This window comes from Vipera berus (genome assembly GCF_964194415.1).
Source record: "Vipera berus genome assembly, chromosome: 5".
NCBI classification, from domain to species: Eukaryota; Metazoa; Chordata; class Lepidosauria; order Squamata; family Viperidae; genus Vipera; species Vipera berus.
Window position 1 is genome coordinate 76961156 of NC_138207.1, and position 25736 is coordinate 76986891.

A 25736-nucleotide genomic window follows, 5' to 3' on the forward strand; every position below is an offset into this window, starting at 1 on the left:
AAATGCCTCCTGGGCACAAAAATCCCTGACCCCGGCAACAGGAATTTCCTTCCCAGGACACCAAAATAGCTTGATTTTTAAAAACTAGAAAAAGCACCAGTTTTCACCATGAAATTCAACCCCGAATCTCATTCTGGTGTCCGTTTTTACATTTGGGTCAAAAAATTTTTTTGCCTCCTGGGCACAAAAATCCCTGACCCCGGCAACAGGAATTTCCTTCCCAGGACACCAAAATAGCTTGATTTTTAAAAACTAGAAAAAGCACCATTTTTCACCATGAAATTCAACCCCAAATCTCAATCTGGTGTCCGTTTTTACATTTGGGTCAAAAAAAATTTTTGCCTCCTGGGCACAAAAATCCCTGACCCCGGCAGCAGGAATTTCCTTTCCAGGACACCAAAATAGCTTGATTTTTAAAAACTAGAAAAAGCACCATTTTTCACCATGAAATTCAACTCCGAATCTCAATCTGGTGTCCGTTTTTACATTTCGGTCAAAAAAAAAATAATTGCCTCCTGGGCACAAAAATCCCTGACCCCGGCAGCAGGAATTTCCTTCCCAGGACACCAAAATAGCTTGATTTTTAAAAACTAGAAAAAGCACCATTTTTCACCTTGAAATTCAACCCCGAATCTCAATCTGGTGTCCCTTTTTACATTTGGGTCAAAAAAAATTTTGCCTCCTGGGCACAAAAATCCCTGACCCCGGCATCTGGAATTTCCCTCCCAGGACACCAAAATAGCTTGATTTTTAAAAACTAGAATAAGCACCATTTTTCACCATGAAATTCAACCCCGAATCTCGTTCTGGTGTCCGTTTTTACATTTGGGTCAAAAAAAAATTTGCCTCCTGGGCACAAAAATCCCTGACCCCAGCAGCAGGAATTTCCTTCCCAGGACACCAAAATACCTTGATTTTTAAAAACTAGAAAAAGCACCATTTTTCACCATGAAATTTAACCCCGAATCTCGTTCTGGTGTCCGTTTTTACATTTGGGTGAATAATTTTTTTTTGCCTCCTGGGCACAAAAATCCCTGACCCCGGCATCAGGAATTTCCTTTCCAGGACACCAAAATAGCTTGATTTTTAAAAACTAGAAAAAGCACCATTTTTCACCATGAAATTCAACCCCGAATCTCGTTCTGGTGTCCGTTTATACATTTGTGTCAAAAAAAATAATTGCCTCCTGGGCACAAAAATCCCTGACCCCAGCAGCAGGAATTTCCTTCCCAGGACACCAAAATAGCTTGATTTTTAAAAACTAGAAAAAGCACCAGTTTTCACCATGACATTGAACCCCGAATCTCGTTCTGGTGTCTGTTTTTACATTTCGGTCAAAAAATTTTTTTGCCTCCTGGGCACCAAAATCCCTGACCCCGGCATCAGGAATTTCCTTCCCAGGACACCAAAATAGCTTGATTTTTAAAAACTAGAAAAAGCACCATTTTTCACCATGAAATTCAACTCCGAATCTCAATCTGGTGTCCGTTTTTACATTTGGGTCAAAAAAAAAATGCCTCCTGGGCACAAAAATCCCTGACCCCGGCAGCAGGAATTTCCTTCCCAGGACACCAAAATAGCTTGATTTTTAAAAACTAGAAAAAGCACCAGTTTTCACCATGAAATTCAACCCCGAATTTCAATCTGGTGTCCGTTTTTACATTTGGGTCAAAAAAAAATTTGCCTCCTGGGCACAAAAATCCCTGACCCCGCCCGGCATCAGGAATTTCCTTCCCAGGACACCAAAATAGCTTGATTTTTAAAAACTAGAAAAAGCACCATTTTTCACCATGAAATTCAACCCCGAATCTCATTCTGGTGTCCGTTTTTAAATTTGGGTAAAAAAAAAATTTGCCTCCTGGGCACAAAAATCCCTGACCCCCCGGCATCAGGAATTTCCTTCCCAGGACACCAAAATAGCTTGATTTTTAAAAACTAGAAAAAGCACCATTTTTCACCATGAAATTCAACCCCGAATCTCATTATGGTGTTCGTTTTAAAATTTGGGTGAAAAAAAAATTTGCCTCCTTGGCACAAAAATCCCTGACCCCGGCATCAGGAATTTCCTTCCCAGGACACCAAAATAGCTTGATTTTTAAAAACTAGAAAAAGCACCAGTTTTCACCATGAAATTCAACCCCGAATCTCATTCTGGTGTCCGTTTTTACATTTGGGTCAAAAAATTTTTTTGCCTCCTGGGCACAAAAATCCCTGACCCCCCCGGCATCAGGAATTTCCTTCCCAGGACACCAAAATAGCTTGATTTTTAAAAACTAGAAAAAGCACCATTTTTCACCATGAAATTCAACCCCGAATCTCATTCTGGTGTCCGTTTTTACATTTGGGTCAAAAAAAAAATTTGCCTCCTGGGCAAAAAAATCCCTGACCCCGGCAACAGGAATTTCCTTCCCAGGACACCAAAATAGCTTGATTTTTAAAAACTAGAAAAAGCACCATTTTTCACCATGAAATTCAACCCCGAATCTCAATCTGGTGTCCGTTTTTACATTTGGGTCAAAAAAAAATTTGCCTCCTGGGCACAAAAATCCCTGACCCCGGCATCAGGAATTTCCCTCCCAGGACACCAAAATAGCTTGATTTTTAAAAACTAAAATAAGCACCATTTTTAACCATGAAATTCAACCCCGAATCTCGTTCTGGTGTCCGTTTATACATTTGGGTCAAAAAAAAATAATTGCCTCCTGGGCACAAAAATCCCTGACCCCGGCAGCAGGAATTTCCTTCCCAGGACACCAAAATAGCTTGATTTTTAAAAACTAGAAAAAGCACCATTTTTCACCATGAAATTCAACTCCGAATCTCAATCTGGTGTCCGTTTTTACATTTGGGTCAAAAAAAAAATAATTGCCTCCTGGGCACAAAAATCCCTGACCCCGGCAGCAGGAATTTCCTTTCCAGGACACCAAAATAGCTTGATTTTTAAAAACTAGAAAAAGCACCAGTTTTCACCATGACATTCAACCCCGAATCTTGTTCTGGTGTCCGTTTTTACATTTGGGTCAAAAAAAAATTTGCCTCCTGGGTACAAAAATCCCTGACCCCAGCATCAGGAATTTCCTTCCCAGGACACCAAAATAGCTTGATTTTTAAAAACTAGAAAAAGCACCATTTTTCACCATGAAATTCAACTCCGAATCCCAATCTGGTGTCCGTTTTTACATTTGGGTCAAAAAAATAATAATTGCCTCCTGGGTACAAAAATCCCTGACCCCGGCATCTGGAATTTCCCTCCCAGGACACCAAAATAGCTTGATTTTTAAAAACTAGAAAAAGCACCATTTTTCAACATGAAATTCAACTCCGAATCTCAATCTGGTGTCCGTTTTTACATTTGGGTCAAAAAAAAATGCCTCCTGGGCACAAAAATCCCTGACCCCGGCAGCAGGAATTTCCTTCCCAGGACACCAAAATAGCTTGATTTTTAAAAACTAGAAAAAGCACCATTTTTCACCATGAAATTCAACCCCGAATCTCATTCTGGTGTCCGTTTTAAAATTTGGGTCAAAAAAAAAATTTGCCTCCTGGGCAAAAAAATCCCTGACCCCGGCAACAGGAATTTCCTTCCCAGGACACCAAAATAGCTTGATTTTTAAAAACTAGATAAAGCACCATTTTTCACCATGAAATTCAACCCCGAATCTCAATCTGGTGTCCGTTTTTACATTTGGGTCAAAAAAAAATTTGCCTCCTGGGCACAAAAATCCCTGACCCCGGCATCAGGAATTTCCCTCCCAGGACACCAAAATAGCTTGATTTTTAAAAACTAAAATAAGCACCATTTTTAACCATGAAATTCAACTCCGAATCTCAATCTGGTGTCCGTTTTTACATTTGGGTCAAAAAAAAATAATTGCCTCCTGGGCACAAAAATCCCTGACCCCGGCAGCAGGAATTTCCTTTCCAGGACACCAAAATAGCTTGATTTTTAAAAACTAGAAAAAGCACCATTTTTCACCATGAAATTCAACTCCGAATCTCAATCTGGTGTCCGTTTTTACATTTGGGTCAAAAAAAAAATAATTGCCTCCTGGGCACAAAAATCCCTGACCCCGGCAGCAGGAATTTCCTTCCCAGGACACCAAAATAGCTTGATTTTTAAAAACTAGAAAAAGCACCATTTTTCACCTTGAAATTCAACCCCGAATCTCAATCTGGTGTCCGTTTTTACATTTGGGTCAAAAAAAATTTTGCCTCCTGGGCACAAAAATCCCTGACCCCGGCATCTGGAATTTCCCTCCCAGGACACCAAAATAGCTTGATTTTTAAAAACTAGAATAAGCACCATTTTTCACCATGAAATTCAACCCCGAATCTCGTTCTGGTGTCCGTTTTTACATTTGGGTCAAAAAAAAATTTGCCTCCTGGGCACAAAAATCCCTGACCCCAGCAGCAGGAATTTCCTTCCCAGGACACCAAAATACCTTGATTTTTAAAAACTAGAAAAAGCACCATTTTTCACCATGAAATTTAACCCCGAATCTCGTTCTGGTGTCCGTTTTTACATTTGGGTGAATAATTTTTTTTTGCCTCCTGGGCACAAAAATCCCTGACCCCGGCATCAGGAATTTCCTTCCCAGGACACCAAAATAGCTTGATTTTTAAAAACTAGAAAAAGCACCATTTTTCACCATGAAATTCAACCCCGAATCTCGTTCTGGTGTCTGTTTTTACATTTCGGTCAAAAAAATTTTTTGCCTCCTGGGCACAAAAATCCCTGACCCCGGCATCAGGAATTTCCTTTCCAGGACACCAAAATAGCTTGATTTTTAAAAACTAGAAAAAGCACCATTTTTCACCATGAAATTCAACCCCGAATCTCGTTCTGGTGTCCGTTTATACATTTGTGTCAAAAAAAATAATTGCCTCCTGGGCACAAAAATCCCTGACCCCGGCAGCAGGAATTTCCTTCCCAGGACACCAAAATAGCTTGATTTTTAAAAACTAGAAAAAGCACCAGTTTTCACCATGACATTGAACCCCGAATCTCGTTCTGGTGTCTGTTTTTACATTTCGGTCAAAAAATTTTTTTGCCTCCTGGGCACCAAAATCCCTGACCCCGGCAGCAGGAATTTCCTTCCCAGGACACCAAAATAGCTTGATTTTTAAAAACTAGAAAAAGCACCATTTTTCACCATGAAATTCAACTCCGAATCTCAATCTGGTGTCCGTTTTTACATTTGGGTCAAAAAAAAAATGCCTCCTGGGCACAAAAATCCCTGACCCCGGCAGCAGGAATTTCCTTCCCAGGACACCAAAATAGCTTGATTTTTAAAAACTAGAAAAAGCACCAGTTTTCACCATGAAATTCAACCCCGAATTTCAATCTGGTGTCCGTTTTTACATTTGGGTCAAAAAAAAATTTGCCTCCTGGGCACAAAAATCCCTGACCCCGCCCGGCATCAGGAATTTCCTTCCCAGGACACCAAAATAGCTTGATTTTTAAAAACTAGAAAAAGCACCATTTTTCACCATGAAATTCAACCCCGAATCTCATTCTGGTGTCCGTTTTTAAATTTGGGTAAAAAAAAAATTTGCCTCCTGGGCACAAAAATCCCTGACCCCCCGGCATCAGGAATTTCCTTCCCAGGACACCAAAATAGCTTGATTTTTAAAAACTAGAAAAAGCACAATTTTTCACCATGAAATTCAACCCCGAATCTCATTATGGTGTTCGTTTTAAAATTTGGGTGAAAAAAAAATTTGCCTCCTTGGCACAAAAATCCCTGACCCCGGCATCAGGAATTTCCTTCCCAGGACACCAAAATAGCTTGATTTTTAAAAACTAGAAAAAGCACCAGTTTTCACCATGAAATTCAACCCCGAATCTCATTCTGGTGTCCGTTTTTACATTTGGGTCAAAAAAATTTTTTGCCTCCTGGGCACAAAAATCCCTGACCCCCCCGGCATCAGGAATTTCCTTCCCAGGACACCAAAATAGCTTGATTTTTAAAAACTAGAAAAAGCACCATTTTTCACCATGAAATTCAACCCCGAATCTCATTCTGGTGTCCGTTTTTACATTTGGGTCAAAAAAAAAATTTGCCTCCTGGGCAAAAAAATCCCTGACCCCGGCAACAGGAATTTCCTTCCCAGGACACCAAAATAGCTTGATTTTTAAAAACTAGAAAAAGCACCATTTTTCACCATGAAATTCAACCCCGAATCTCAATCTGGTGTCCGTTTTTACATTTGGGTCAAAAAAAAATTTGCCTCCTGGGCACAAAAATCCCTGACCCCGGCATCAGGAATTTCCCTCCCAGGACACCAAAATAGCTTGATTTTTAAAAACTAAAATAAGCACCATTTTTAACCATGAAATTCAACCCCGAATCTCGTTCTGGTGTCCGTTTATACATTTGGGTCAAAAAAAAATAATTGCCTCCTGGGCACAAAAATCCCTGACCCCGGCAGCAGGAATTTCCTTCCCAGGACACCAAAATAGCTTGATTTTTAAAAACTAGAAAAAGCACCATTTTTCACCATGAAATTCAACTCCGAATCTCAATCTGGTGTCCGTTTTTACATTTGGGTCAAAAAAAAAATAATTGCCTCCTGGGCACAAAAATCCCTGACCCCGGCAGCAGGAATTTCCTTTCCAGGACACCAAAATAGCTTGATTTTTAAAAACTAGAAAAAGCACCAGTTTTCACCATGACATTCAACCCCGAATCTCGTTCTGGTGTCCGTTTTTACATTTGGGTCAAAAAAAAATTTGCCTCCTGGGTACAAAAATCCCTGACCCCAGCATCAGGAATTTCCTTCCCAGGACACCAAAATAGCTTGATTTTTAAAAACTAGAAAAAGCACCATTTTTCACCATGAAATTCAACTCCGAATCTCAATCTGGTGTCCGTTTTTACATTTGGGTCAAAAAAATAATAATTGCCTCCTGGGCACAAAAATCCCTGACCCCGGCAGCAGGAATTTCCTTTCCAGGACACCAAAATAGCTTGATTTTTAAAAACTAGAAAAAGCACCAGTTTTCACCATGAAATTCAACCCCGAATCTCGTTCTGGTGTCCGTTTTTACATTTGGGTCAAAAAAAAAAATTTCCCTCCTGGGCACAAAAATCCCTGACCCCGGCAACAGGAATTTCCTTCCCAGGACACCAAAATAGCTTGATTTTTATAAACTAGTATAAGCACCATTTTTCACCATGACATTGAACCCCGAATCTCGTTCTGGTGTCTGTTTTTACATTTCGGTCAAAAAATTTTTTTGCCTCCTGGGCACAAAAATCCCTGACCCCGGCATCAGGAATTTCCTTCCCAGGACACCAAAATAGCTTGATTTTTAAAAACTAGAAAAAGCACCATTTTTCAACATGAAATTCAACTCCGAATCTCAATCTGGTGTCCGTTTTTACATTTGGGTCAAAAAAAAATGCCTCCTGGGCACAAAAATCCCTGACCCCGGCAGCAGGAATTTCCTTCCCAGGACACCAAAATAGCTTGATTTTTAAAAACTAGAAAAAGCACCATTTTTCACCATGAAATTCAACCCCGAATCTCAATCTGGTGTCCGTTTTTACATTTGGGTCAAAAAAAAATTTGCCTCCTGGGCACAAAAATCCCTGACCCCGGCATCTGGAATTTCCCTCCCAGGACACCAAAATAGCTTGATTTTTAAAAACTAGAAAAAGCACCATTTTTCAACATGAAATTCAACTCCGAATCTCAATCTGGTGTCCGTTTTTACATTTGGGTCAAAAAAAAATGCCTCCTGGGCACAAAAATCCCTGACCCCGGCAGCAGGAATTTCCTTCCCAGGACACCAAAATAGCTTGATTTTTAAAAACTAGAAAAAGCACCATTTTTCACCATGAAATTCAACCCCGAATCTCATTCTGGTGTCCGTTTTAAAATTTGGGTCAAAAAAAAAATTTGCCTCCTGGGCAAAAAAATCCCTGACCCCGGCAACAGGAATTTCCTTCCCAGGACACCAAAATAGCTTGATTTTTAAAAACTAGAAAAAGCACCATTTTTCACCATGAAATTCAACCCCGAATCTCAATCTGGTGTCCGTTTTTACATTTGGGTCAAAAAAAAATTTGCCTCCTGTGCACAAAAATCCCTGACCCCGGCATCAGGAATTTCCCTCCCAGGACACCAAAATAGCTTGATTTTTAAAAACTCATTCTGGTGTCCGTTTTAAAATTTGGGTCAAAAAAAAAATTTGCCTCCTGGGCAAAAAAATCCCTGACCCCGGCAACAGGAATTTCCTTCCCAGGACACCAAAATAGCTTGATTTTTAAAAACTAGATAAAGCACCATTTTTCACCATGAAATTCAACCCCGAATCTCAATCTGGTGTCCGTTTTTACATTTGGGTCAAAAAAAAATTTGCCTCCTGGGCACAAAAATCCCTGACCCCGGCATCAGGAATTTCCCTCCCAGGACACCAAAATAGCTTGATTTTTAAAAACTAAAATAAGCACCATTTTTAACCATGAAATTCAACTCCGAATCTCAATCTGGTGTCCGTTTTTACATTTGGGTCAAAAAAAAATAATTGCCTCCTGGGCACAAAAATCCCTGACCCCGGCAGCAGGAATTTCCTTTCCAGGACACCAAAATAGCTTGATTTTTAAAAACTAGAAAAAGCACCATTTTTCACCATGAAATTCAACTCCGAATCTCAATCTGGTGTCCGTTTTTACATTTGGGTCAAAAAAAAAATAATTGCCTCCTGGGCACAAAAATCCCTGACCCCGGCAGCAGGAATTTCCTTTCCAGGACACCAAAATAGCTTGATTTTTAAAAACTAGAAAAAGCACCAGTTTTCACAATGAAATTCAACCCCGAATCTCGTTCTGGTGTCCGTTTTTACATTTGGGTCAAAAAAAAAAATTTCCCTCCTGGGCACAAAAATCCCTGACCCCGGCAACAGGAATTTCCTTCCCAGGACACCAAAATAGCTTGATTTTTATAAACTAGAATAAGCACCATTTTTCACCATGAAATTCAACCCCGAATCTCGTTCTGGTGTCCGTTTTTACATTTGGGTCAAAAAAAAATTTGCCTCCTGGGCACAAAAATCCCTGACCCCGGCAGCAGGAATTTCCTTCCCAGGACACCAAAATACCTTGATTTTTAAAAACTAGAAAAAGCACCATTTTTCACCATGAAATTCAACTCCGAATCTCAATCTGGTGTCCGTTTTTACATTTGGGTGAATAATTTTTTTTTGCCTCCTGGGCACAAAAATCCCTGACCCCGGCATCAGGAATTTTTTTTCCAGGACACCAAAATAGCTTGATTTTTAAAAACTAGAAAAAGCACCATTTTTCACCATGAAATTCAACTCCGAATCTCAATCTGGTGTCCGTTTTTACATTTGGGTCAAAAAAAAAATAATTGCCTCCTGGGCACAAAAATCCCTGACCCCGGCAGCAGGAATTTCCTTCCCAGGACACCAAAATAGCTTGATTTTTAAAAACTAGAAAAAGCACCATTTTTCACCATGAAATTCAACTCCGAATCTCAATCTGGTGTCCGTTTTTACATTTGGGTCAAAAAAAAAATAATTGCCTCCTGGGCACAAAAATCCCTGACCCCGGCAGCAGGAATTTCCTTTCCAGGACACCAAAATAGCTTGATTTTTAAAAACTAGAAAAAGCACCAGTTTTCACAATGAAATTCAACCCCGAATCTCGTTCTGGTGTCCGTTTTTACATTTGGGTCAAAAAAAAAATTTCCCTCCTGGGCACAAAAATCCCTGACCCCGGCAACAGGAATTTCCTTCCCAGGACACCAAAATAGCTTGATTTTTATAAACTAGAATAAGCACCATTTTTCACCATGAAATTCAACCCCGAATCTCGTTCTGGTGTCCGTTTTTACATTTGGGTCAAAAAAAAATTTGCCTCCTGGGCACAAAAATCCCTGACCCCGGCAGCAGGAATTTCCTTCCCAGGACACCAAAATACCTTGATTTTTAAAAACTAGAAAAAGCACCATTTTTCACCATGAAATTCAACTCCGAATCTCAATCTGGTGTCCGTTTTTACATTTGGGTGAATAATTTTTTTTTGCCTCCTGGGCACAAAAATCCCTGACCCCGGCATCAGGAATTTTTTTTCCAGGACACCAAAATAGCTTGATTTTTAAAAACTAGAAAAAGCACCATTTTTCACCATGAAATTCAACTCCGAATCTCAATCTGGTGTCCGTTTTTACATTTGGGTCAAAAAAAAAATAATTGCCTCCTGGGCACAAAAATCCCTGACCCCGGCAGCAGGAATTTCCTTCCCAGGACACCAAAATAGCTTGATTTTTAAAAACTAGAAAAAGCACCAGTTTTCACAATGAAATTCAACCCCGAATCTCGTTCTGGTGTCCGTTTTTACATTTGGGTCAAAAAAAAAATTTCCCTCCTGGGCACAAAAATCCCTGACCATCAGGAATTTCCTTCCCAGGACACCAAAATAGCTTGATTTTTAAAAACTAGAAAAAGCACCATTTTTGACCATGAAATTCAACCCCGAATCACGTTCTGGTGTCCGTTTTTACATTTGGGTCAAAAAAATTTTTCCCTCCTGGGCAAAAAAATCTCTTACCCCGGCAGCAGGAATTTCCTTCCCAGGACACCAAAATAGCTTGATTTTTAAAAACTAGAAAAAGGACCATTTTTCACCATGAAATTCAACCCCGAATCTCGTTCTGGTGTCTGTTTTTACATTTCGGTCAAAAAAAATTTTTGCCTCCTGGGCACAAAAATCCCTGACCCCGGCAGCAGGAATTTCCTTCCCAGGACACCAAAATAGCTTGATTTTTAAAAACTAGAAAAAGCACCATTTTTCAACATGAAATTCAACTCCGAATCTCAATCTGGTGTCCGTTTTTACATTTGGGTCAAAAAAAAATGCCTCCTGGGCACAAAAATCCCTGACCCCGGCAGCAGGAATTTCCTTCCCAGGACACCAAAATAGCTTGATTTTTAAAAACTAGAAAAAGCACCATTTTTCACCATGAAATTCAACTCCGAATCTCAATCTGGTGTCCGTTTTTACATTTGGGTCAAAAAAAAATAATTGCCTCCTGGGCACAAAAATCCCTGACCCCGGCATCAGGAATTTCCTTCCCAGGACACCAAAATAGCTTGATTTTTAAAAACTAGAAAAAGCACCATTTTTCACCATGAAATTCAACTCCGAATCTCAATCTGGTGTCCGTTTTTACATTTGGGTCAAAAAAAAATGCCTCCTGGGCACAAAAATCCCTGACCCCGGCAACAGGAATTTCCTTCCCAGGACACCAAAATAGCTTGATTTTTAAAAACTAGAAAAAGCACCAGTTTTCACCATGAAATTCAACCCCGAATCTCATTCTGGTGTCCGTTTTTACATTTGGGTCAAAAAATTTTTTTGCCTCCTGGGCACAAAAATCCCTGACCCCGGCAACAGGAATTTCCTTCCCAGGACACCAAAATAGCTTGATTTTTAAAAACTAGAAAAAGCACCATTTTTCACCATGAAATTCAACCCCAAATCTCAATCTGGTGTCCGTTTTTACATTTGGGTCAAAAAAAATTTTTGCCTCCTGGGCACAAAAATCCCTGACCCCGGCAGCAGGAATTTCCTTTCCAGGACACCAAAATAGCTTGATTTTTAAAAACTAGAAAAAGCACCATTTTTCACCATGAAATTCAACTCCGAATCTCAATCTGGTGTCCGTTTTTACATTTGGGTCAAAAAAAAAATAATTGCCTCCTGGGCACAAAAATCCCTGACCCCGGCAGCAGGAATTTCCTTCCCAGGACACCAAAATAGCTTGATTTTTAAAAACTAGAAAAAGCACCATTTTTCACCTTGAAATTCAACCCCGAATCTCAATCTGGTGTCCCTTTTTACATTTGGGTCAAAAAAAATTTTGCCTCCTGGGCACAAAAATCCCTGACCCCGGCATCTGGAATTTCCCTCCCAGGACACCAAAATAGCTTGATTTTTAAAAACTAGAATAAGCACCATTTTTCACCATGAAATTCAACCCCGAATCTCGTTCTGGTGTCCGTTTTTACATTTGGGTCAAAAAAAAATTTGCCTCCTGGGCACAAAAATCCCTGACCCCAGCAGCAGGAATTTCCTTCCCAGGACACCAAAATACCTTGATTTTTAAAAACTAGAAAAAGCACCATTTTTCACCATGAAATTTAACCCCGAATCTCGTTCTGGTGTCCGTTTTTACATTTGGGTGAATAATTTTTTTTTGCCTCCTGGGCACAAAAATCCCTGACCCCGGCATCAGGAATTTCCTTTCCAGGACACCAAAATAGCTTGATTTTTAAAAACTAGAAAAAGCACCATTTTTCACCATGAAATTCAACCCCGAATCTCGTTCTGGTGTCCGTTTATACATTTGTGTCAAAAAAAATAATTGCCTCCTGGGCACAAAAATCCCTGACCCCAGCAGCAGGAATTTCCTTCCCAGGACACCAAAATAGCTTGATTTTTAAAAACTAGAAAAAGCACCAGTTTTCACCATGACATTGAACCCCGAATCTCGTTCTGGTGTCTGTTTTTACATTTCGGTCAAAAAATTTTTTTGCCTCCTGGGCACCAAAATCCCTGACCCCGGCATCAGGAATTTCCTTCCCAGGACACCAAAATAGCTTGATTTTTAAAAACTAGAAAAAGCACCATTTTTCACCATGAAATTCAACTCCGAATCTCAATCTGGTGTCCGTTTTTACATTTGGGTCAAAAAAAAAATGCCTCCTGGGCACAAAAATCCCTGACCCCGGCAGCAGGAATTTCCTTCCCAGGACACCAAAATAGCTTGATTTTTAAAAACTAGAAAAAGCACCAGTTTTCACCATGAAATTCAACCCCGAATTTCAATCTGGTGTCCGTTTTTACATTTGGGTCAAAAAAAAATTTGCCTCCTGGGCACAAAAATCCCTGACCCCGCCCGGCATCAGGAATTTCCTTCCCAGGACACCAAAATAGCTTGATTTTTAAAAACTAGAAAAAGCACCATTTTTCACCATGAAATTCAACCCCGAATCTCATTCTGGTGTCCGTTTTTAAATTTGGGTAAAAAAAAAATTTGCCTCCTGGGCACAAAAATCCCTGACCCCCCGGCATCAGGAATTTCCTTCCCAGGACACCAAAATAGCTTGATTTTTAAAAACTAGAAAAAGCACCATTTTTCACCATGAAATTCAACCCCGAATCTCATTATGGTGTTCGTTTTAAAATTTGGGTGAAAAAAAAATTTGCCTCCTTGGCACAAAAATCCCTGACCCCGGCATCAGGAATTTCCTTCCCAGGACACCAAAATAGCTTGATTTTTAAAAACTAGAAAAAGCACCAGTTTTCACCATGAAATTCAACCCCGAATCTCATTCTGGTGTCCGTTTTTACATTTGGGTCAAAAAATTTTTTTGCCTCCTGGGCACAAAAATCCCTGACCCCCCCGGCATCAGGAATTTCCTTCCCAGGACACCAAAATAGCTTGATTTTTAAAAACTAGAAAAAGCACCATTTTTCACCATGAAATTCAACCCCGAATCTCATTCTGGTGTCCGTTTTTACATTTGGGTCAAAAAAAAAATTTGCCTCCTGGGCAAAAAAATCCCTGACCCCGGCAACAGGAATTTCCTTCCCAGGACACCAAAATAGCTTGATTTTTAAAAACTAGAAAAAGCACCATTTTTCACCATGAAATTCAACCCCGAATCTCAATCTGGTGTCCGTTTTTACATTTGGGTCAAAAAAAAATTTGCCTCCTGGGCACAAAAATCCCTGACCCCGGCATCAGGAATTTCCCTCCCAGGACACCAAAATAGCTTGATTTTTAAAAACTAAAATAAGCACCATTTTTAACCATGAAATTCAACCCCGAATCTCGTTCTGGTGTCCGTTTATACATTTGGGTCAAAAAAAAATAATTGCCTCCTGGGCACAAAAATCCCTGACCCCGGCAGCAGGAATTTCCTTCCCAGGACACCAAAATAGCTTGATTTTTAAAAACTAGAAAAAGCACCATTTTTCACCATGAAATTCAACTCCGAATCTCAATCTGGTGTCCGTTTTTACATTTGGGTCAAAAAAAAAATAATTGCCTCCTGGGCACAAAAATCCCTGACCCCGGCAGCAGGAATTTCCTTTCCAGGACACCAAAATAGCTTGATTTTTAAAAACTAGAAAAAGCACCAGTTTTCACCATGACATTCAACCCCGAATCTTGTTCTGGTGTCCGTTTTTACATTTGGGTCAAAAAAAAATTTGCCTCCTGGGTACAAAAATCCCTGACCCCAGCATCAGGAATTTCCTTCCCAGGACACCAAAATAGCTTGATTTTTAAAAACTAGAAAAAGCACCATTTTTCACCATGAAATTCAACTCCGAATCCCAATCTGGTGTCCGTTTTTACATTTGGGTCAAAAAAATAATAATTGCCTCCTGGGTACAAAAATCCCTGACCCCGGCATCTGGAATTTCCCTCCCAGGACACCAAAATAGCTTGATTTTTAAAAACTAGAAAAAGCACCATTTTTCAACATGAAATTCAACTCCGAATCTCAATCTGGTGTCCGTTTTTACATTTGGGTCAAAAAAAAATGCCTCCTGGGCACAAAAATCCCTGACCCCGGCAGCAGGAATTTCCTTCCCAGGACACCAAAATAGCTTGATTTTTAAAAACTAGAAAAAGCACCATTTTTCACCATGAAATTCAACCCCGAATCTCATTCTGGTGTCCGTTTTAAAATTTGGGTCAAAAAAAAAATTTGCCTCCTGGGCAAAAAAATCCCTGACCCCGGCAACAGGAATTTCCTTCCCAGGACACCAAAATAGCTTGATTTTTAAAAACTAGATAAAGCACCATTTTTCACCATGAAATTCAACCCCGAATCTCAATCTGGTGTCCGTTTTTACATTTGGGTCAAAAAAAAATTTGCCTCCTGGGCACAAAAATCCCTGACCCCGGCATCAGGAATTTCCCTCCCAGGACACCAAAATAGCTTGATTTTTAAAAACTAAAATAAGCACCATTTTTAACCATGAAATTCAACTCCGAATCTCAATCTGGTGTCCGTTTTTACATTTGGGTCAAAAAAAAATAATTGCCTCCTGGGCACAAAAATCCCTGACCCCGGCAGCAGGAATTTCCTTTCCAGGACACCAAAATAGCTTGATTTTTAAAAACTAGAAAAAGCACCATTTTTCACCATGAAATTCAACTCCGAATCTCAATCTGGTGTCCGTTTTTACATTTGGGTCAAAAAAAAAATAATTGCCTCCTGGGCACAAAAATCCCTGACCCCGGCAGCAGGAATTTCCTTCCCAGGACACCAAAATAGCTTGATTTTTAAAAACTAGAAAAAGCACCATTTTTCACCTTGAAATTCAACCCCGAATCTCAATCTGGTGTCCGTTTTTACATTTGGGTCAAAAAAAATTTTGCCTCCTGGGCACAAAAATCCCTGACCCCGGCATCTGGAATTTCCCTCCCAGGACACCAAAATAGCTTGATTTTTAAAAACTAGAATAAGCACCATTTTTCACCATGAAATTCAACCCCGAATCTCGTTCTGGTGTCCGTTTTTACATTTGGGTCAAAAAAAAATTTGCCTCCTGGGCACAAAAATCCCTGACCCCAGCAGCAGGAATTTCCTTCCCAGGACACCAAAATACCTTGATTTTTAAAAACTAGAAAAAGCACCATTTTTCACCATGAAATTTAACCCCGAATCTCGTTCTGGTGTCCGTTTTTACATTTGGGTGAATAATTTTTTTTTGCCTCCTGGGCACAAAAATCCCTGACCCCGGCATCAGGAATTTCCTTCCCAGGACACCAAAATAGCTTGATTTTTAAAAACTAGAAAAAGCACCATTTTTCACCATGAAATTCAACCCCGAATCTCGTTCTGGTGTCTGTTTTTACATTTCGGTCAAAAAAATTTTTTGCCTCCTGGGCACAAAAATCCCTGACCCCGGCATCAGGAATTTCCTTTCCAGGACACCAAAATAGCTTGATTTTTAAAAACTAGAAAAAGCACCATTTTTCACCATGAAATTCAACCCCGAATCTCGTTCTGGTGTCCGTTTATACATTTGTGTCAAAAAAAATAATTGCCTCCTGGGCACAAAAATCCCTGACCCCGGCAGCAGGAATTTCCTTCCCAGGACACCAAAATAGCTTGATTTTTAAAAACTAGAAAAAGCACCAGTTTTCACCATGACATTGAACCCCGAATCTCGTTCTGGTGTCTGTTTTTACATTTCGGTCAAAAAATTTTTTTGCCTCCTGGGCACCAAAATCCCTGACCCCGGCAGCAGGAATTTCCTTCCCAGGACACCAAAATAGCTTGATTTTTAAAAACTAGAAAAAGCACCATTTTTCACCATGAAATTCAACTCCGAATCTCAATCTGGTGTCCGTTTTTACATTTGGGTCAAAAAAAAAATGCCTCCTGGGCACAAAAATCCCTGACCCCGGCAGCAGGAATTTCCTTCCCAGGACACCAAAATAGCTTGATTTTTAAAAACTAGAAAAAGCACCAGTTTTCACCATGAAATTCAACCCCGAATTTCAATCTGGTGTCCGTTTTTACATTTGGGTCAAAAAAAAATTTGCCTCCTGGGCACAAAAATCCCTGACCCCGCCCGGCATCAGGAATTTCCTTCCCAGGACACCAAAATAGCTTGATTTTTAAAAACTAGAAAAAGCACCATTTTTCACCATGAAATTCAACCCCGAATCTCATTCTGGTGTCCGTTTTTAAATTTGGGTAAAAAAAAAATTTGCCTCCTGGGCACAAAAATCCCTGACCCCCCGGCATCAGGAATTTCCTTCCCAGGACACCAAAATAGCTTGATTTTTAAAAACTAGAAAAAGCACAATTTTTCACCATGAAATTCAACCCCGAATCTCATTATGGTGTTCGTTTTAAAATTTGGGTGAAAAAAAAATTTGCCTCCTTGGCACAAAAATCCCTGACCCCGGCATCAGGAATTTCCTTCCCAGGACACCAAAATAGCTTGATTTTTAAAAACTAGAAAAAGCACCAGTTTTCACCATGAAATTCAACCCCGAATCTCATTCTGGTGTCCGTTTTTACATTTGGGTCAAAAAAATTTTTTGCCTCCTGGGCACAAAAATCCCTGACCCCCCCGGCATCAGGAATTTCCTTCCCAGGACACCAAAATAGCTTGATTTTTAAAAACTAGAAAAAGCACCATTTTTCACCATGAAATTCAACCCCGAATCTCATTCTGGTGTCCGTTTTTACATTTGGGTCAAAAAAAAAATTTGCCTCCTGGGCAAAAAAATCCCTGACCCCGGCAACAGGAATTTCCTTCCCAGGACACCAAAATAGCTTGATTTTTAAAAACTAGAAAAAGCACCATTTTTCACCATGAAATTCAACCCCGAATCTCAATCTGGTGTCCGTTTTTACATTTGGGTCAAAAAAAAATTTGCCTCCTGGGCACAAAAATCCCTGACCCCGGCATCAGGAATTTCCCTCCCAGGACACCAAAATAGCTTGATTTTTAAAAACTAAAATAAGCACCATTTTTAACCATGAAATTCAACCCCGAATCTCGTTCTGGTGTCCGTTTATACATTTGGGTCAAAAAAAAATAATTGCCTCCTGGGCACAAAAATCCCTGACCCCGGCAGCAGGAATTTCCTTCCCAGGACACCAAAATAGCTTGATTTTTAAAAACTAGAAAAAGCACCATTTTTCACCATGAAATTCAACTCCGAATCTCAATCTGGTGTCCGTTTTTACATTTGGGTCAAAAAAAAAATAATTGCCTCCTGGGCACAAAAATCCCTGACCCCGGCAGCAGGAATTTCCTTTCCAGGACACCAAAATAGCTTGATTTTTAAAAACTAGAAAAAGCACCAGTTTTCACCATGACATTCAACCCCGAATCTCGTTCTGGTGTCCGTTTTTACATTTGGGTCAAAAAAAAATTTGCCTCCTGGGTACAAAAATCCCTGACCCCAGCATCAGGAATTTCCTTCCCAGGACACCAAAATAGCTTGATTTTTAAAAACTAGAAAAAGCACCATTTTTCACCATGAAATTCAACTCCGAATCTCAATCTGGTGTCCGTTTTTACATTTGGGTCAAAAAAATAATAATTGCCTCCTGGGCACAAAAATCCCTGACCCCGGCAGCAGGAATTTCCTTTCCAGGACACCAAAATAGCTTGATTTTTAAAAACTAGAAAAAGCACCAGTTTTCACCATGAAATTCAACCCCGAATCTCGTTCTGGTGTCCGTTTTTACATTTGGGTCAAAAAAAAAAATTTCCCTCCTGGGCACAAAAATCCCTGACCCCGGCAACAGGAATTTCCTTCCCAGGACACCAAAATAGCTTGATTTTTATAAACTAGTATAAGCACCATTTTTCACCATGACATTGAACCCCGAATCTCGTTCTGGTGTCTGTTTTTACATTTCGGTCAAAAAATTTTTTTGCCTCCTGGGCACAAAAATCCCTGACCCCGGCATCAGGAATTTCCTTCCCAGGACACCAAAATAGCTTGATTTTTAAAAACTAGAAAAAGCACCATTTTTCAACATGAAATTCAACTCCGAATCTCAATCTGGTGTCCGTTTTTACATTTGGGTCAAAAAAAAATGCCTCCTGGGCACAAAAATCCCTGACCCCGGCAGCAGGAATTTCCTTCCCAGGACACCAAAATAGCTTGATTTTTAAAAACTAGAAAAAGCACCATTTTTCACCATGAAATTCAACCCCGAATCTCAATCTGGTGTCCGTTTTTACATTTGGGTCAAAAAAAAATTTGCCTCCTGGGCACAAAAATCCCTGACCCCGGCATCTGGAATTTCCCTCCCAGGACACCAAAATAGCTTGATTTTTAAAAACTAGAAAAAGCACCATTTTTCAACATGAAATTCAACTCCGAATCTCAATCTGGTGTCCGTTTTTACATTTGGGTCAAAAAAAAATGCCTCCTGGGCACAAAAATCCCTGACCCCGGCAGCAGGAATTTCCTTCCCAGGACACCAAAATAGCTTGATTTTTAAAAACTAGAAAAAGCACCATTTTTCACCATGAAATTCAACCCCGAATCTCATTCTGGTGTCCGTTTTAAAATTTGGGTCAAAAAAAAAATTTGCCTCCTGGGCAAAAAAATCCCTGACCCCGGCAACAGGAATTTCCTTCCCAGGACACCAAAATAGCTTGATTTTTAAAAACTAGAAAAAGCACCATTTTTCACCATGAAATTCAACCCCGAATCTCAATCTGGTGTCCGTTTTTACATTTGGGTCAAAAAAAAATTTGCCTCCTGTGCACAAAAATCCCTGACCCCGGCATCAGGAATTTCCCTCCCAGGACACCAAAATAGCTTGATTTTTAAAAACTCATTCTGGTGTCCGTTTTAAAATTTGGGTCAAAAAAAAAATTTGCCTCCTGGGCAAAAAAATCCCTGACCCCGGCAACAGGAATTTCCTTCCCAGGACACCAAAATAGCTTGATTTTTAAAAACTAGATAAAGCACCATTTTTCACCATGAAATTCAACCCCGAATCTCAATCTGGTGTCCGTTTTTACATTTGGGTCAAAAAAAAATTTGCCTCCTGGGCACAAAAATCCCTGACCCCGGCATCAGGAATTTCCCTCCCAGGACACCAAAATAGCTTGATTTTTAAAAACTAAAATAAGCACCATTTTTAACCATGAAATTCAACTCCGAATCTCAATCTGGTGTCCGTTTTTACATTTGGGTCAAAAAAAAATAATTGCCTCCTGGGCACAAAAATCCCTGACCCCGGCAGCAGGAATTTCCTTTCCAGGACACCAAAATAGCTTGATTTTTAAAAACTAGAAAAAGCACCATTTTTCACCATGAAATTCAACTCCGAATCTCAATCTGGTGTCCGTTTTTACATTTGGGTCAAAAAAAAAATAATTGCCTCCTGGGCACAAAAATCCCTGACCCCGGCAGCAGGAATTTCCTTTCCAGGACACCAAAATAGCTTGATTTTTAAAAACTAGAAAAAGCACCAGTTTTCACAATGAAATTCAACCCCGAATCTCGTTCTGGTGTCCGTTTTTACATTTGGGTCAAAAAAAAAAATTTCCCTCCTGGGCACAAAAATCCCTGACCCCGGCAACAGGAATTTCCTTCCCAGGACACCAAAATAGCTTGATTTTTATAAACTAGAATAAGCACCATTTTTCACCATGAAATTCAACCCCGAATCTCGTTCTGGTGTCCGTTTTTACATTTGGGTCAAAAAAAAATTTGCCTCCTGGGCACAAAAATCCCTGACCCCGGCAGCAGGAATTTCCTTCCCAGGACACCAAAATACCTTGATTTTTAAAAACTAGAAAAAGCACCATTTTTCACCATGAAATTCAACTCCGAATCTCAATCTGGTGTCCGTTTTTACATTTGGGTGAATAATTTTTTTTTGCCTCCTGGGCACAAAAATCCCTGACCCCGGCATCAGGAATTTTTTTTCCAGGACACCAAAATAGCTTGATTTTTAAAAACTAGAAAAAGCACCATTTTTCACCATGAAATTCAACTCCGAATCTCAATCTGGTGTCCGTTTTTACATTTGGGTCAAAAAAAAAATAATTGCCTCCTGGGCACAAAAATCCCTGACCCCGGCAGCAGGAATTTCCTTCCCAGGACACCAAAATAGCTTGATTTTTAAAAACTAGAAAAAGCACCATTTTTGACCATGAAATTCAACCCCGAATCACGTTTTGTTGTCCGTTTTTACATTTGGGTCAAAAAAAATTTTCCCTCCTGGGCAAAAAAATCTCTTACCCCGGCAGCAGGAATTTCCTTCCCAGGACACCAAAATAGCTTGATTTTTAAAAACTAGAAAAAGCACCATTTTTCACCATGAAATTCAACCCCGAATCTCGTTCTGGTGTCTGTTTTTACATTTCGGTCAAAAAAATTTTTTGCCTCCTGGGCACAAAAATCCCTGACCCCGGCAGCAGGAATTTCCTTCCCAGGACACCAAAATAGCTTGATTTTTAAAAACTAGAAAAAGCACCATTTTTCACCATGAAATTCAACCCCGAATCTCATTCTGATGTCCGTTTTAAAATTTGGATCAAAAAAAAAATTTGCCTCCTGGGCACAAAAATCCCTGACCCCGGCATCAGGAATTTCCCTCCCAGGACACCAAAATAGCTTGATTTTTAAAAACTAGAAAAACTAGAAAAAGCATCATTTTTCACCGGCATCAGGAATTTCCTTCTCAGGACACCAAAATAGCTTGATTTTTAAAAACTTGAAAAAGCACCATTTTTCACCATGAAATTCAACCCCGAATCTCGTTCTGGTGTCCGTTTTTACATTTGGGTCAAAAAAAAATTTGCCTCCTGGGCACAAAAATCCCTGACCCCGGCATCAGGAATTTCCCTCCCAGGACACCAAAATAGCTTGATTTTTAAAAACTAGAAAAAGCATCATTTTTCACCATGAAATTCAACCCCGAATCTCAATCTGGTGTCCGTTTTTACATTTGGGTCAAAAAAAAATTTGCCTCCTGGGCACAAAAATCACTGACCCCGGCATCAGGAATTTCCCTCCCAGGACACCAAAATAGCTTGATTTTTAAAAACTAGAATAAGCACCATTTTTCACCATGAAATTCAACCCCGAATTTCAATCTGGTGTCCGTTTTTACATTTGGGTCAAAAAAAAATTTGCCTCCTGGGCACAAAAATCCCTGACCCCGCCCGGCATCAGGAATTTCCTTCCCAGGACACCAAAATAGCTTGATTTTTAAAAACTAGAAAAAGCACCATTTTTCACCATGAAATTCAACCCCGAATCTCATTATGGTGTCCGTTTTTAAATTTGGGTAAAAAAAAATTTTGCCTCCTGGGCACAAAAATCCCTGACCCCCCGGCATCAGGAATTTCCTTCCCAGGACACCAAAATAGCTTGATTTTTAAAAACTAGAAAAAGCACCATTTTTCACCATGAAATTCAACCCCGAATCTCATTATGGTGTTCGTTTTAAAATTTGGGTGAAAAAAAATTTGCCTCCTTGGCACAAAAATCCCTGACCCCGGCATCAGGAATTTCCTTCCCAGGACACCAAAATAGCTTGATTTTTAAAAACTAGATAAAGCACCATTTTTCACCATGAAATTCAACCCCGAATCTCATTCTGGTGTCCGTTTTTACATTTGGGTCAAAAAATTTTTTTGCCTCCTGGGCACAAAAATCCCTGACGCCGGCATCAGGAATTTCCTTCCCAGGACACCAAAATAGCTTGATTTTTAAAAACTAGAAAAAGCACCATTTTTCACCATGAAATTCAACCCCGAATCTCATTCTGGTGTCCGTTTTAAAATTTGGGTCAAAAAAAAAAATTGCCTCCTGGGCACAAAAATCCCTGACCCCGGCAACAGGAATTTCCTTCCCAGGACACCAAAATAGCTTGATTTTTAAAAACTAGAAAAAGCACCATTTTTCACCATGAAATTCAACCCCGAATCTCAATCTGGTGTCCGTTTTTACATTTGGGTCAAAAAAAAATTTGCCTCCTGGGCACAAAAATCCCTGACCCCGGCATCTGGAATTTCCCTCCCAGGACACCAAAATAGCTTGATTTTTAAAAACTAGAAAAAGCACCATTTTTCAACATGAAATTCAACTCCGAATCTCAATCTGGTGTCCGTTTTTACATTTGGGTCAAAAAAAAATGCCTCCTGGGCACAAAAATCCCTGACCCCGGCAGCAGGAATTTCCTTCCCAGGACACCAAAATAGCTTGATTTTTAAAAACTAGAAAAAGCACCATTTTTCACCATGAAATTCAACCCCGAATCTCATTCTGGTGTCCGTTTTAAAATTTGGGTCAAAAAAAAAATTTGCCTCCTGGGCAAAAAAATCCCTGACCCCGGCAACAGGAATTTCCTTCCCAGGACACCAAAATAGCTTGATTTTTAAAAACTAGAAAAAGCACCATTTTTCACCATGAAATTCAACCCCGAATCTCAATCTGGTGTCCGTTTTTACATTTGGGTCAAAAAAAAATTTGCCTCCTGTGCACAAAAATCCCTGACCCCGGCATCAGGAATTTCCCTCCCAGGACACCAAAATAGCTTGATTTTTAAAAACTCATTCTGGTGTCCGTTTTAAAATTTGGGTCAAAAAAAAAATTTGCCTCCTGGGCACAAAAATCCCTGACCCCGGCAACAGGAATTTCCTTCCCAGGACACCAAAATAGCTTGATTTTTAAAAACTAGATAAAGCACCATTTTTCACCATGAAATTCAACCCCGAATCTCAATCTGGTGTCCGTTTTTACATTTGGGTCAAAAAAAAATTTGCCTCCTGGGCACAAAAATCCCTGACCCCGGCATCAGGAATTTCCCTCCCAGGACACCAAAATAGCTTGATTTTTAAAAACTAAAATAAGCACCATTTTTAACCATGAAATTCAACTCCGAATCTCAATCTGGTGTCCGTTTTTACATTTGGGTCAAAAAAAAATAATTGCCTCCTGGGCACAAAAATCCCTGACCCCGGCAGCAGGAATTTCCTTTCCAGGACACCAAAATAGCTTGATTTTTAAAAACTAGAAAAAGCACCATTTTTCACCATGAAATTCAACTCCGAATCTCAATCTGGTGTCCGTTTTTACATTTGGGTCAAAAAAAAAATAATTGCCTCCTGGGCACAAAAATCCCTGACCCCGGCAGCAGGAATTTCCTTTCCAGGACACCAAAATAGCTTGATTTTTAAAAACTAGAAAAAGCACCAGTTTTCACAATGAAATTCAACCCCGAATCTCGTTCTGGTGTCCGTTTTTACATTTGGGTCAAAAAAAAAAATTTCCCTCCTGGGCACAAAAATCCCTGACCCCGGCAACAGGAATTTCCTTCCCAGGACACCAAAATAGCTTGATTTTTATAAACTAGAATAAGCACCATTTTTCACCATGAAATTCAACCCCGAATCTCGTTCTGGTGTCCGTTTTTACATTTGGGTCAAAAAAAAATTTGCCTCCTGGGCACAAAAATCCCTGACCCCGGCAGCAGGAATTTCCTTCCCAGGACACCAAAATACCTTGATTTTTAAAAACTAGAAAAAGCACCATTTTTCACCATGAAATTCAACTCCGAATCTCAATCTGGTGTCCGTTTTTACATTTGGGTGAATAATTTTTTTTTGCCTCCTGGGCACAAAAAATCCTGACCCCGGCATCAGGAATTTTTTTTCCAGGACACCAAAATAGCTTGATTTTTAAAAACTAGAAAAAGCACCATTTTTCACCATGAAATTCAACTCCGAATCTCAATCTGGTGTCCGTTTTTACATTTGGGTCAAAAAAAAAATAATTGCCTCCTGGGCACAAAAATCCCTGACCCCGGCAGCAGGAATTTCCTTCCCAGAACACCAAAATAGCTTGATTTTTAAAAACTAGAAAAAGCACCAGTTTTCACAATGAAATTCAACCCCGAATCTCGTTCTGGTGTCCGTTTTTACATTTGGGTCAAAAAAAAAATTTCCCTCCTGGGCACAAAAATCCCTGACCATCAGGAATTTCCTTCCCAGGACACCAAAATAGCTTGATTTTTAAAAACTAGAAAAAGCACCATTTTTGACCATGAAATTCAACCCCGAATCACGTTTTGTTGTCCGTTTTTACATTTGGGTCAAAAAATTTTTTCCCTCCTGGGCAAAAAAATCTCTTACCCCGGCAGCAGGAATTTCCTTCCCAGGACACCAAAATAGCTTGATTTTTAAAAACTAGAAAAAGCACCATTTTTCACCATGAAATTCAACCCCGAATCTCGTTCTGGTGTCTGTTTTTACATTTCGGTCAAAAAAATTTTTTGCCTCCTGGGCACAAAAGTCCCTGACCCCGGCAGCAGGAATTTCCTTCCCAGGACACCAAAATAGCTTGATTTTTAAAAACTAGAAAAAGCACCAGTTTTCACCATGACATTGAACCCCGAATCTCGTTCTGGTGTCTGTTTTTACATTTCGGTCAAAAAATTTTTTTGCCTCCTGGGCACAAAAATCCCTGACCCCGGCATCAGGAATTTCCTTCCCAGGACACCAAAATAGCTTGATTTTTAAAAACTAGAAAAAGCACCATTTTTCAACATGAAATTCAACTCCGAATCTCAATCTGGTGTCCGTTTTTACATTTGGGTCAAAAAAAAATGCCTCCTGGGCACAAAAATCCCTGACCCCGGCATCAGGAATTTCCTTCCCAGGACACCAAAATAGCTTGATTTTTAAAAACTAGAAAAAGCACCATTTTTCACCATGAAATTCAACCCCGAATCTCATTCTGGTGTCCGTTTTAAAATTTGGATCAAAAAAAAAATTTGCCTCCTGGGCACAAAAATCCCTGACCCCGGCATCAGGAATTTCCCTCCCAGGACACCAAAATAGCTTGATTTTTAAAAACTAGAAAAACTAGAAAAAGCATCATTTTTCACCGGCATCAGGAATTTCCTTCTCAGGACACCAAAATAGCTTGATTTTTAAAAACTTGAAAAAGCACCATTTTTCACCATGAAATTCAACCCCGAATCTCGTTCTGGTGTCCGTTTTTACATTTGGGTCAAAAAAAAATTTGCCTCCTGGGCACAAAAATCCCTGACCCCGGCATCAGGAATTTCCCTCCCAGGACACCAAAATAGCTTGATTTTTAAAAACTAGAAAAAGCATCATTTTTCACCATGAAATTCAACCCCGAATCTCAATCTGGTGTCCGTTTTTACATTTGGG